An 11,656-nucleotide genomic window follows, 5' to 3' on the forward strand; every position below is an offset into this window, starting at 1 on the left:
ACAGTGTTGTGCACTAACAAAAAAAAAATTAGAAAATTAAATTCTGGTTAAGTGGAAAATTTCTTTATAGCCATCATATTATGTTTCTGTTTTCCATTCTCATTTAGGTCTCATTGTTTACAATTAATTTTTCTATCATAATTTAGGCCGAGGTTCCAATAACTTGGCCTTTTCCAGGAGTCAAATTATTTGTTTGTTCATAGTTTAATGTGAGTTGCCTTTGTTTTAGATTGTTTGCTGAATCAGACTCGATATGGGGAAGCTGGTCAGTCATTACTTGAACAGGTGCACAAATCTCTGTTGAAACCACATGTATGTTGCCAGAAGGCTTTTGATTCAGGTGTCCTTTCTTACTGCCTTGACCATCCTTTTATACCTGTTTTCAAGGTACAATAAATACTTCTACTGCAGTTTATACATTCTGCAATCAAGGTCTTTCTCTGCATTTTAACTTTGGTTACTATTTCCATTGCCAAATTACGTATATCAACTTACCCCTCCGACAGTAAGGCATTCACTGATTTCCTCTCTTTGTTAACACCCCCTCTTTTTATTTTTCTGATCGCTTAAATTTTTACAGTTCTGTTCAGCTATGTCAGCATTTCAGCTCCCTTTTACAAGTTTATTTAGGTCCTTAATTTGAATAATAATGTTTCAAATTCAAATACAGAGCTTGTTTTATTCTCAACAGTTAAAATGTTGGTGATTCTAGTGACATGGAGTTAGAACTTTAGTGTCAGTTTATGAGGAGTGTTCAATAAGTAATGCAACACATTTTTTTTCTTGGCCTATTTTGATTGCAAAAATGCAGAGTTTGTTGTGGAACATTATGGAATATCCCTCTTCAGCCCCTACAGTTTCATGAAGTTTTGATAGGTGGCAGCACTGTATATAGGCTTCAAAATTCCATTTGCAATGGAGGCATGTCCCAAGTGGAGAGATGTCGGTGAGTTTCTTTTGGCAGAAAACGAGATCATTGCAGATATTCATAGGTGCTTGCAGAATGTCTACGGAGAAAAGGCAGTGAACAAAAGCATAGTGAGTCGTTGGGTGAGGTGTCTGTCATAATTCCAACAAGGTTGCTCAATCTCCCACGTGCCAGTCGGCCACACACAGCTTTGATTCCTGCAGCGTTGGAATCTGTGGACACACTCATTTGAGGTGATCAATGGATCACAATGAAATGCATAGCTGCACAGCTGGACGTCTCTAGTGGTGGTGACACACTCATCGTTCAATTGGGGTACTCAGAGTGTGTGCCTGCAGGCTTCTTTGTCACCTAGTGGAAGACTGTAAATAGAATGAAGGATCATCAGTGCAGAATTGCTTGCACATTACATTGGTGGTCATTGATGCAGCAAGATGTTGGCACTGATTTCAACCAGTGGAGTGGTACCACGTGGGCGTACGGCCCCCCCCTCCCCCCCCCCCCCCCCCCCCCCCATAAGGTGGTGTAGGGGATCACATTGAACGGAGATTATGTTGAAAAATAGGGTTTTGTAGCCCAAAGAGTGGGGAATAATATGGTGCATTGGAATCCTGAATAAAACCAACCCGCTTTTAGAAAAATGTTACTCATTGAACACCTCTCGTACAAGACTTGAGACAGTTTTAACATTTAAGTACAATGATTGGAAGACTCTTGCTCAAATATAGTCTGAGAAGACTGAAAATGTCCACTGGTTAATGTCATCTACATTTTGCTGTGGGCTGCAGAAATCCCTGAACATTGTTCGTTCAACTACTAATACTTCTCAACATCCAATTTTGCGTCATTCAACTCCTTGGTATGCCATGCTGCATCAGGAAGTTCTACAGGCTTGACTGTGGACATTGTCGTATGGTTTGAACATTTTCTGTACGCTGTTCTGCAGTCTTAACAGATTGTATTAGTGTGCACTGTTGTAATAATATCCATCAGAGTTGTCTTTTTTATATTGTAATTGCCACTACTGGTTTCTAGCAATGGTCCATTCTCAGGTAGTACATTATAAGATATCACTTGAGAATGAGCCACTGCTTCAAACTCATAGCGGCAAATAAAATTAAAAAAAAAAAAATAAAATAAAAGGTCTTGCTGATCTTATTACAACAGTGTGTATTTCATGCTATCGCGTGCCTTGCAGTGATTTGTTCAACTCCCAATGCTCCCAGATTTGTCTCGTGGTAAATCGTTGCTCTATAGTTGATCCTCCTGTATGAAGCAGTGCCTGGTAACCTTCAACTAATTGTTTAATCGATTTCTTCAATTTATATAATGAGATTAATGAAAGGATTTTGTGTTGTGCACTCAACAATGACATCCCTTTATATTTTTTACAGTCCCTTTTGCTCTTCTTCTTGGGCATTAAGATAATTATCACCACCATCTGAATGAGATTAGAAGTTCGCTCTGCAGTGTTTTCTCTCCTGTCTTCAACAATTATGCAGTTTATTTTGTTCTCATTGTGGCTGGGGGTCTTTCTGTGTTTCAAATTTTCTAATCACCACTCACATCCTCTTCAGTGAGTTCAACTTCTTCTTCCATCTTGTTTACATCCTCAGAAACTGGGAACCTCTTAAGTGGATCCTCTACATTCAGAATATTCACACACCTGCCCCATATCTTCTCCTTACTAGTGAACATGTCTGCTTCTACAGTTATTAATCAGTGTTGGATTCCTTTATCCATTCATTATCTGCTTTATGTTCTTTTGAACATTTGTCTGCAATCTTTCTTACTGCTCATTCTCTCTCTCTCTCTCTCTCTCTCTCTCTCTCTCTCTCTCTCTTTCTGTCTTTCTTTCTTTCTTTTGTTGTCTACAACCTGAACTTCCACTTCTCACTGTGCACTGTTTCAGCTATCTGCTTCTTTTGATTTTTGACTGCTTCCCTTCTACTCTCACACTGATTGTCATAGAGATAAGATATAGTTTTCTTGCTTTGCTTCCAGCTTTTACAGACTTTTTACTAGCCTAATCAAGCCATTTTTCTTTGTTCTTAACTTTTTCCTTAATATTTCTTCTTCTGCCTCTACTGTTGCTACTTGTATGTCTTCGTGTTTAATATAGCATAATAAGCAATTGATTGAAAGAAACAGTCGTCACAGTAATGTACTGTCTAGACTATACAGTTACATATCTGATGTGTGACACTCAGATTAATCACACTCTAGGCCACCTGCCTCTAACAGGACCTAAGTGTGATAGCAATGTGAGTTTTGATAAATTAGCAAATCATTAAATACTTCTCACACTTCAGTTTTTACATGTTGGTTCGGTCCTACAATTCTGTTCAGTAATAAATTCACTGTATTCCGTAATAAATTAGCTTTTTATGAATTTCACTTTGATGATATTTTTGGTGCTTGCTTTTATTTCATAAGAGTGTTAGTCATCTTTCAAGATTTGTATGTATTTGAACCCAGATTGGCTGACAGCATTCTAAAATATTGAGAAACTCTATTATTCTATTGCAAATAACAATTACTGTTGTTCTGTTATACAGGGTGTATCAAAAAAGTATTATCCAATTTGGCACATCTACATTTCTGAAACTAATAAACATATACAATAATTATGTTTTTTGATGAACAGGAAACTCAAAAAATTATTTGTTCAATATGTCCCCCTTGAGACACACGCCATATTTCAATGCGGTATTCAAATTGTTCCCACACTGCAGCAAGCATGTCTTGAGTTACAGCCTCCACAGCTGCTGTTATGTGATGTCACAGTTCATTCATTGTAATGGAGGCACAAAACAGAGTCCTTTATAAATCCCTACAAGAAATAGTCGCATACAGTCAGGTCCAGTGACCTTGGAGGCGAGTAATGTAAGGCTGAATCATTTGGTCCAGTGTCGCCAATCCATCGTTCAGTAATTCTTTGATTTAAAAATTCTTGCACATTCAGATGCCAGTGTGACAGTGCCTCATCCTGTTGGTAAATGAAGTCATTCAAATCAGTCTTCCACTGTGGGAAAAGAAAGTTCTCAAGCATGCTGAGATGTGCTTCATGTAACAGTGTTCTCGGCAAAGAAAAATGAACCATAGACCTTATCCTGTGAAACTGGACATAACACATTAAACTTTGGAGAGTCCCTCTCATGTTTTACAACTTCATGTGCATGTTGTGTACCCCATATTCTCACATTATGACGGTTCACTTTCCATTTAAATGAAATGTTGCTTCGTCACTAAACACTAAGTGTGGAAGAAAACTGCCATCCTCCATCTTGCCAAGAACAAAATTACAGAACTCCATGCATTGTTATTTGTCACCTTCACAAAGAGCTTGCAGTAGCCGAATTTTGCATGGTTTCATGTGTAAATGTTGATTCAACACACACCAGACGGACATCGGGGGCATGTTAAGCTGTCGAGCTGCACAACGAACGGATTTCTGCTGACTCCTTGTGAAACTATGGCGGATGTGTTTGATGTCTGTGTTGGACACTCAGGGGTGCCCCAGTGATTTACGTTTACACAAACAACCTGTTTCTCGGAATTGTCCGTGCCATCATCTAATGCTCCACACTGTAGGAGGATCCACACCATACCTAGTACTAAAGTGACACTGAACAGTTATTACTGACCCGCACTGCACAAAATGTAGAACACAAAACACTTTCTGTTGTCCCGACACCATTTTTACTAGAACTGAACTGGGCGCACACTGCTGCTACCTAGCAGAACCATGTAAAACGTGAGAGTTTGCTCTTTCTGGTAGTATGTTGTTCACGCACATGTCTCAAATAACGTAATAGTTATGATTTTTTAAAATTGGATGATTCTTTCTGATACACCCTGTATAATCTCCAACATTTCCACCACCAACTTTGAAGGTTATCACTGATTTTCACTGTGTGGTCACAGATATATTATATACCCTGAAAGAAAATGTAAGCCTTTTTATTCATTGTGCAAGTCTGCTGCTTATCCTAACAACTTTATCGCCAATGTGCTCTGCGAATGCAGGCATGTAATAGCAGTAGAGGAGTGAGTGCTGTACCACCTCCATTGTCTGAGTGGTGGCAAGGGAGAGGGGAGCCGCATGGAGACTTGGGAGAGGATGAGGCAGACACTGTGTGTTTCTCAGGCTAGTTAATTGTGCAACGAGAAGTATATTAGTCACTGTTAATGAGGTTCACCACTATAAAATAAACTAAAAAAACCTAGTGCTGCCATATAATTTTCTTATTAAGTAGGTACATATTTCCAATTTTACTTAATCAGCTGTTTCACTCTTGATATTCGTGCTCTTCTTCACTTTTACTAGAGCTTCTATGTTTGGTGAAATCATTTGTGTGCATTTCAGACATAGCAGTTAAGTCATATTACCTTCTGACTGAGTTTCTCAACTGCATTTTACTGTTCTTCATTGTCAAAAACAATTGTTCACACTTTACACTTCTGATAAAAATGGGTAGCATGTGATGGTTACCCTTTCATCAAGGGCTAAACTTTCAAAAATTTGCAAGCTGCTTCTGAACGTCGTCTGCCATATCATGTATGCAACACGATTCTCCTATGATAACGGCACCTTGCGAAACTGTTTTACCTTAAGTGGACACATGTTCAGCTGAAACCACAAAGCATTCTTTTATTAAATCACTGCCCGTGGAACCGTGGAAAGGAAAAAGAGCTTTGCTAAAATAGGTGCACTTTTGTATCTCATGTGAATGGTAAACTCCTCTCTTTTTCTTTGTCCTTTCCTCCTCTTCACAGAGCTTCCTTTTACATTTCAAATCTTATTGTGCATGCTCAGGTCCTCCACATTTTCGATTTCCATATTTTTTGATGTGGTAAGAAATGTAGTGGCCTTGTAAATTAAACATCCGGCATGCATTTCATTCACTCTCCTCTCCGCTGTTACTGGTAGTGCTTGAGCAGGTGAGGGCTCTCATTCAAAATCAGTGAGTTGTTAAGCCCTCCTGCCTGCTCTATCATGTGCTGTCAGGCATGTATTGATTGATGTTTTGGAAGATATTAGCAGTTTCATTTTGTAGTTTCTAGATGGAGTCTGTCCAAACACTGCTAATCATGTGTTTTATGTGATGTCCGTAGTTGATGAAAAATGTCACTTTGTTTTGCAATATAAACAAAATGTTTTTTAAATAGAGTTTTATGTGCCCATTCAGTAGAGTTTGCCCAGATTAGTGTGACATTCTGTTTACTGATAGGTATTGACGGGGACAGGAAAATATGAAGAATGACCAGTATTACTCCAGCATTGCCGTAACAGTAGACCCTGACTGTTTGTCAGTAACAGACAATGTGGCAAGTGTTGGGATACAAGAATGTAGCCACAGTACTAATACTGCGCTGTAGTGGCATCCATTGATTATGTGAGGTGTCTTTTTTTTTTAAATATGGACACCACCCCTTCCCCCACTGATGATATGTGGTGGGACCTCCCTACACCTCACATAAGGTTTATCCCATAATTTTTAATTAATTAAATTTATTTGATATGTTCACGCTTTTGCTTCATACCATTAAAAATACCTGAAGCATATCTTCTGTGTGCTACCTTTTTTCTGTGAAATTAGAGGTGAAAATTATAATTACATTTAACATGGGCTATAATGAATTTAAGTAAATTAATTGTCTTGAAAGCTGCCAAATGGCTCTCTACATATCATGATTTTTGCAAATAATTATTTAAAATAAGCAATTACAAATTAGGCTGTGTTACCACCTTCCTCAGTTCTTCTTCACTCACTCTGTGGGCATTCATGTGCTCCCTCTATTCTACTTATTGGACACATGACATCTATGTGTTTTGGTAGTACAGGAATACAGTCATTAAATGTGTCTACGTCCTCCTCATGCAGCCACTCCAGCCTATCATCCACTGCACACAGCAGCTCCTCAGCCCCAAACCCTGATCACAGGTGCTCATGGGGTTGCATGAAATGCTGACCTGTGTTGTGCCAGCTTCACACCCAAAGGAAAGTAGATGCCACAAATCTTGCAGCATCAATTGTGTAGAGTTCAATCATTCATCAAAAGAGATGGGCAGTAGGGATTCTATGGTATTTGGGAATAGCAAGGGCAGTGGTTGTCAAACATTTTTGCTCAAGCACAAATACTGACATTGTGATGAGGGACCTCGCGCCACATATATACTGATCTTATGATTAATTGAAGCATTGAGTTCAAGAAGGTGACTAGTCCATCAGCAATCATTTTGAGAAAAACAGCAAAAACTTTATAAATTGCATAATTTTGCAATAGGCTTAATTTTTTTTGTACATTGCTGTATGTCATTTTGTACATACACTGTTGGAAAAAAAAAAATAGTACACCCTCACTCAAGATTTATTGCTGCGACAGTGCACATAGAGTACATGAAGTGATTACATTAACAGATCAATAGCACAAGTGGGTCTGAGGTATCAGGTATAGACTCACACTGAAGCACCCGTACTAGTGTGTGGTGTACCCTCCAAATACGGCAATGCAGGTGCTGACTGGCATCCAGTCAATCATACAGATGGCAAATACTGTCCTAGGATATGTTATGCCATGTCTGCTTGACCTGTTCACGTAATTCTTTAAGAGTTGTGGTTGATGAGTCATGCAAGTCACTTCTCAAACCATCACATCCCACACATGCTTGATTGGAGACAAGACTGGATGTCATGTTGGCCAGTTAAGTTGCTGCACGTCTTGCAGAGAACATTGAGTTTCATGGGTAGTGTGTTAGCGAGTGTTATCCTGTTGGAGCAAAACATCACCTTCCTGTTGCAAGAACGGAAAAAGAATACCAAAGGTGAATGAGAGTTGTAGCTTATTGCACTCCAGATTATAAGGCTTGGGGTGGAGCCAGTGTGTCTTTAAAAAATGCACTAGGATTTGGGATGGAGCCAGTGTGTCTTTAACAAATGCACTCCACAAGGCAGCGCTTACCAGATCTACGTCGTACACATGAACAACCATCACTTGCATGCAGGCAGAATCTGCTTTCATCACTGAAGACCATGGCACACCATCCTCTGATGGCACCAGTCAAGCTGTGCACATCGATGCTGTAGCTTGAGTGGAAGACAGGCTGGTGGTGTGAGTGCCTGTAATCTCACAGATAATAACCATTATGCCACAGTTTGTTTTGACATGTCTGGGCTCACAAGCCCTCTTACCTGTCCTGTGGTTGCTGTATGATCTGCCGCTGCTCCCCTTACAATACAACAATACTGGCGGGCATCTGCGCTACATAGATGTCCAGAAAATAGTTTACAGATGTGAGAATGTTCACATGGCCACTGATACCAGCATCGTTGCGCAACTGACACAGCACATTCAACTTGTTTGGCAATTCTCTGGAAGGACCATCCCACAGCTCGGAAGGCTGCAGTTTGACCCCTTTTGTACCCGTTCATATGGCTGTAGGAAGCACGAGTGCATCTCCGTGATATGGTTTCCCGCCTGCTTCACACATGTGCACCACACTTATCCTTCTGGCTGTGAGCATTCCCTCTTAAAGGGTAGACATAAATGGCACTCTATTAGCTATGCCACTTACACTATCTGTTGGCACACAATGTTGAAACCATTATCAGTACGTCTACTATCCCCCAGGTGGCATAAGCCGTCATCGGATCAAAATTGATGTTGTCCTTCCAGATACACTAATTTTTTCTAGCAGTGTATGTAGAAGAATCGTTTGAATTTGAGGGAGTTTTACAATCATTAAAATGAGTTTAAAAACTGCCAACAGGGCCACTTTTGCACCGAACAGAAAGGCCTTATTTTGAATAAGTACAAAATAGAAATATTAACTATATATTTAATCTCTTCATACTCTGGCACACTCAAGTTGACATAACTGAAGAAAATTAGATTCATTGCAGCGGTTTTCAAATGAATATTACAAGCAAATTTGAAATCAGTCAAAGTCCCATGCTTCACTTCCTGAATCTTGCAGTGTTGGTTGTTGTCCTTTATCGGAAATTAGCTCAAAAGTGGCCTTGAAATAATGCTGGTGTTCTAAAAATATTAATTCCAGCACTTTAACAATATCATTGGCGTTGGCAGCTTTTATTGCTACTAGGTCAAAGTAGGCTGGGGGCACACCAGACATAGGAGGATGCCTACCAGGTTTTGCAAGTGAGAAATTGTATATAACTAGGGTCACTGCAATGAGGAGATACTGTTATATGTTTTTATGTTACTGGAGACTCAAATATTTGATCTGAAGTCACAGTCCACTTATTTCCTTTCACTGTACAGATTTTTTTGGAAAAGGAATCAAAATGATTAGCAACATTAAAAAACATATTTTGAGGACACATTTGGAACACCAACTTTGTCAGATTAATACATAATATGTCAGACCATTTTGAAGATGCCATATATGAATGGCCATGTGAAGAACACACATGTCATACTACTGGAAACCTACTGTTGTGCATTAAAGTGTACCAAAAATGAACAACTAAATCATAACTGTTTTGGCCTGTACAAGCACCTGAGAAAAATACAGTTTCCTTACAGTAATAGCTATATGATTTTCAATCAAACCCATTAGCAGAAAAAAACTCCATCTGGTCCTTTTCTAGCAGTTGTCTCATCATAAACATACATAAACACTTCATCATTAGAGAACCCATGTATCTTAAAAACAACAGCCCAAAATTGCCTGTAATAGAACATTTCTGTGACAGGTATACGTGCAACTGGAACATTCTGCATATAACTGAAAGTAATCATTTTTTCTGCTCCTTTCTCATCCCTTTTAACCAGTTCCTCACAGCTTTTCATACTACCATGAAATGCTTTCACTCTTAACTTGTGAAGTTTAAGTTCATTTACCGATTGTGTCTTTGAATCTATGTTTGTTTCACTGTTGATTTTACATTTAAGTCGTTCATAAATCCCACATATATCCACTGTAGCATGATCAAATCCATAGCTGAAATGATCTTTGAAACAGTTGCAGAAGTAATGGTACTTCTCTTTGGGACTGAATACATTTTTATTAGTTCCACTGGATTTCATATCTTGATAAATTAAGTACATATCTGGCTCATATTTCTACAAGAACAGCTTCCATAATTTTGAAGTGACAAGTTGCACGATAGATACTTCTTTCTTCCACCGGTTTTCCCATGATGCGCAATCCTATACAGAAATGAACAAATAAGTTGTCATATTAAAACACTGGTATGCTCTGGGGTCTTGCACTGTTGGTTGTGTTTTTCTCAACCATCTGATAGTGAACACACACCCTCCTGGAAAGCTGACACAGTCTTTCCATTCATCGTTTCGCAATGCCATGAAGTGCTACAAATTTCTTTGCATATAACAGTGTCTCAGAAACAAGCTTTAACCTAAGTCAGAATAAAATTATTAATATATTACTATTCCATGTTTCTGTTCTGGCTCATAATACACTGAAGAACCAGAGAAACTGGTACACCTGCCTAATATCATGTAGGGCCCCCATGAGCATGCAGAAGTGCTGCAACATGATGTTGCACAGACTCGACTAATGTCTGAAGTAGTGCTGGAGGGAACTGACACCATGAATCATGCTGGGCTGTGCATAAATTCGTAAGAGTAAGAGGGGTGGACATCTCTTCTTAACAGCATGTCGCAGGGCATCCCAAATATGCTCAATAATGTTCATTTCTGGGGAGTTTGGAGGCCAGCGGGAGTGTTTAAACTCAGAAGAGTGTACCTGGAGCGACTCTGTAGAAATTCTGAACTTGTGGGGTGTCACATTGTCCTGCTGGAATTGCCCAGGCCTGTCGGAAAGCACAATAGACAGCATGCTTATGTTCATATCACCTGTCAGAGTCGTATCTATCCGTATCAGGTGTCCCATATCACTCCATCTGCACATGCCCCACATCATTACAAAGCCTCCACCAGCTTGAACAGTCTCCTGCTGACATGCAGGGTCCATGAATTCATGAGGTTGTCTCCATACCCATACATGTCCATCCACTCAATGCAATTTGAAACAAGACTCATCCGACTGGGCAACATGTTTATAGTTATCAACAGTCCAATATCAGTGTTGATGTGCCCAGGCGAGGCATTAAGCTTCGTGCTGTGCAGTCATCAATGGTATACGAGTGGGCCTTTGGCTCCAAAAGCCCATATTGATGATGTTCCATTGAATGGTTCACATTCTGACACTTGTTGATGGCGCAGCATGGAAACCTGCAGCAATTTGTGGAAGGGTTGCACTGCTGTCACTTTGAATGATTCTCTTCAGTCGTCATTGGCCCCATTCTTGCAGGATCTTTTTCCAGCTGCAACTGGTTTTCAGAAAGGCTTTTCAACAGAAATGCTATATATACTTTCGCTGATCAAATATTAAATGCATTGAATAACCAAACACCACCCATTGGGATATTTTGTGATCTCTCAAAGGCTTTTGATTGCATGAATCATGAAATTCTTCTGGATAAGCTTAAGTATTGAGGTATGAGTGGGACATTGCACAAACAGTTTACTTCATACTTAACTCGAAGAATGTAGAAAGTTGAAATTAACAGAACAGATAGTCTGCAAAAACCAGCAGAGTCCGCTAACTGGAGAGGTATCAAGAATGGTGTCCCACAGGGTTCAGTCTTGGGTGCCTTATTGTCCCTAATATATATTAACGTCTTGCCACTCTGTATTCATGAAGATGCAAAGCTAGTTCTTTTTGCTGATGATACA

Source organism: Schistocerca americana, chromosome X, assembly GCF_021461395.2.
Source record: "Schistocerca americana isolate TAMUIC-IGC-003095 chromosome X, iqSchAmer2.1, whole genome shotgun sequence".
Lineage (NCBI taxonomy): Eukaryota > Metazoa > Arthropoda > Insecta > Orthoptera > Acrididae > Schistocerca > Schistocerca americana.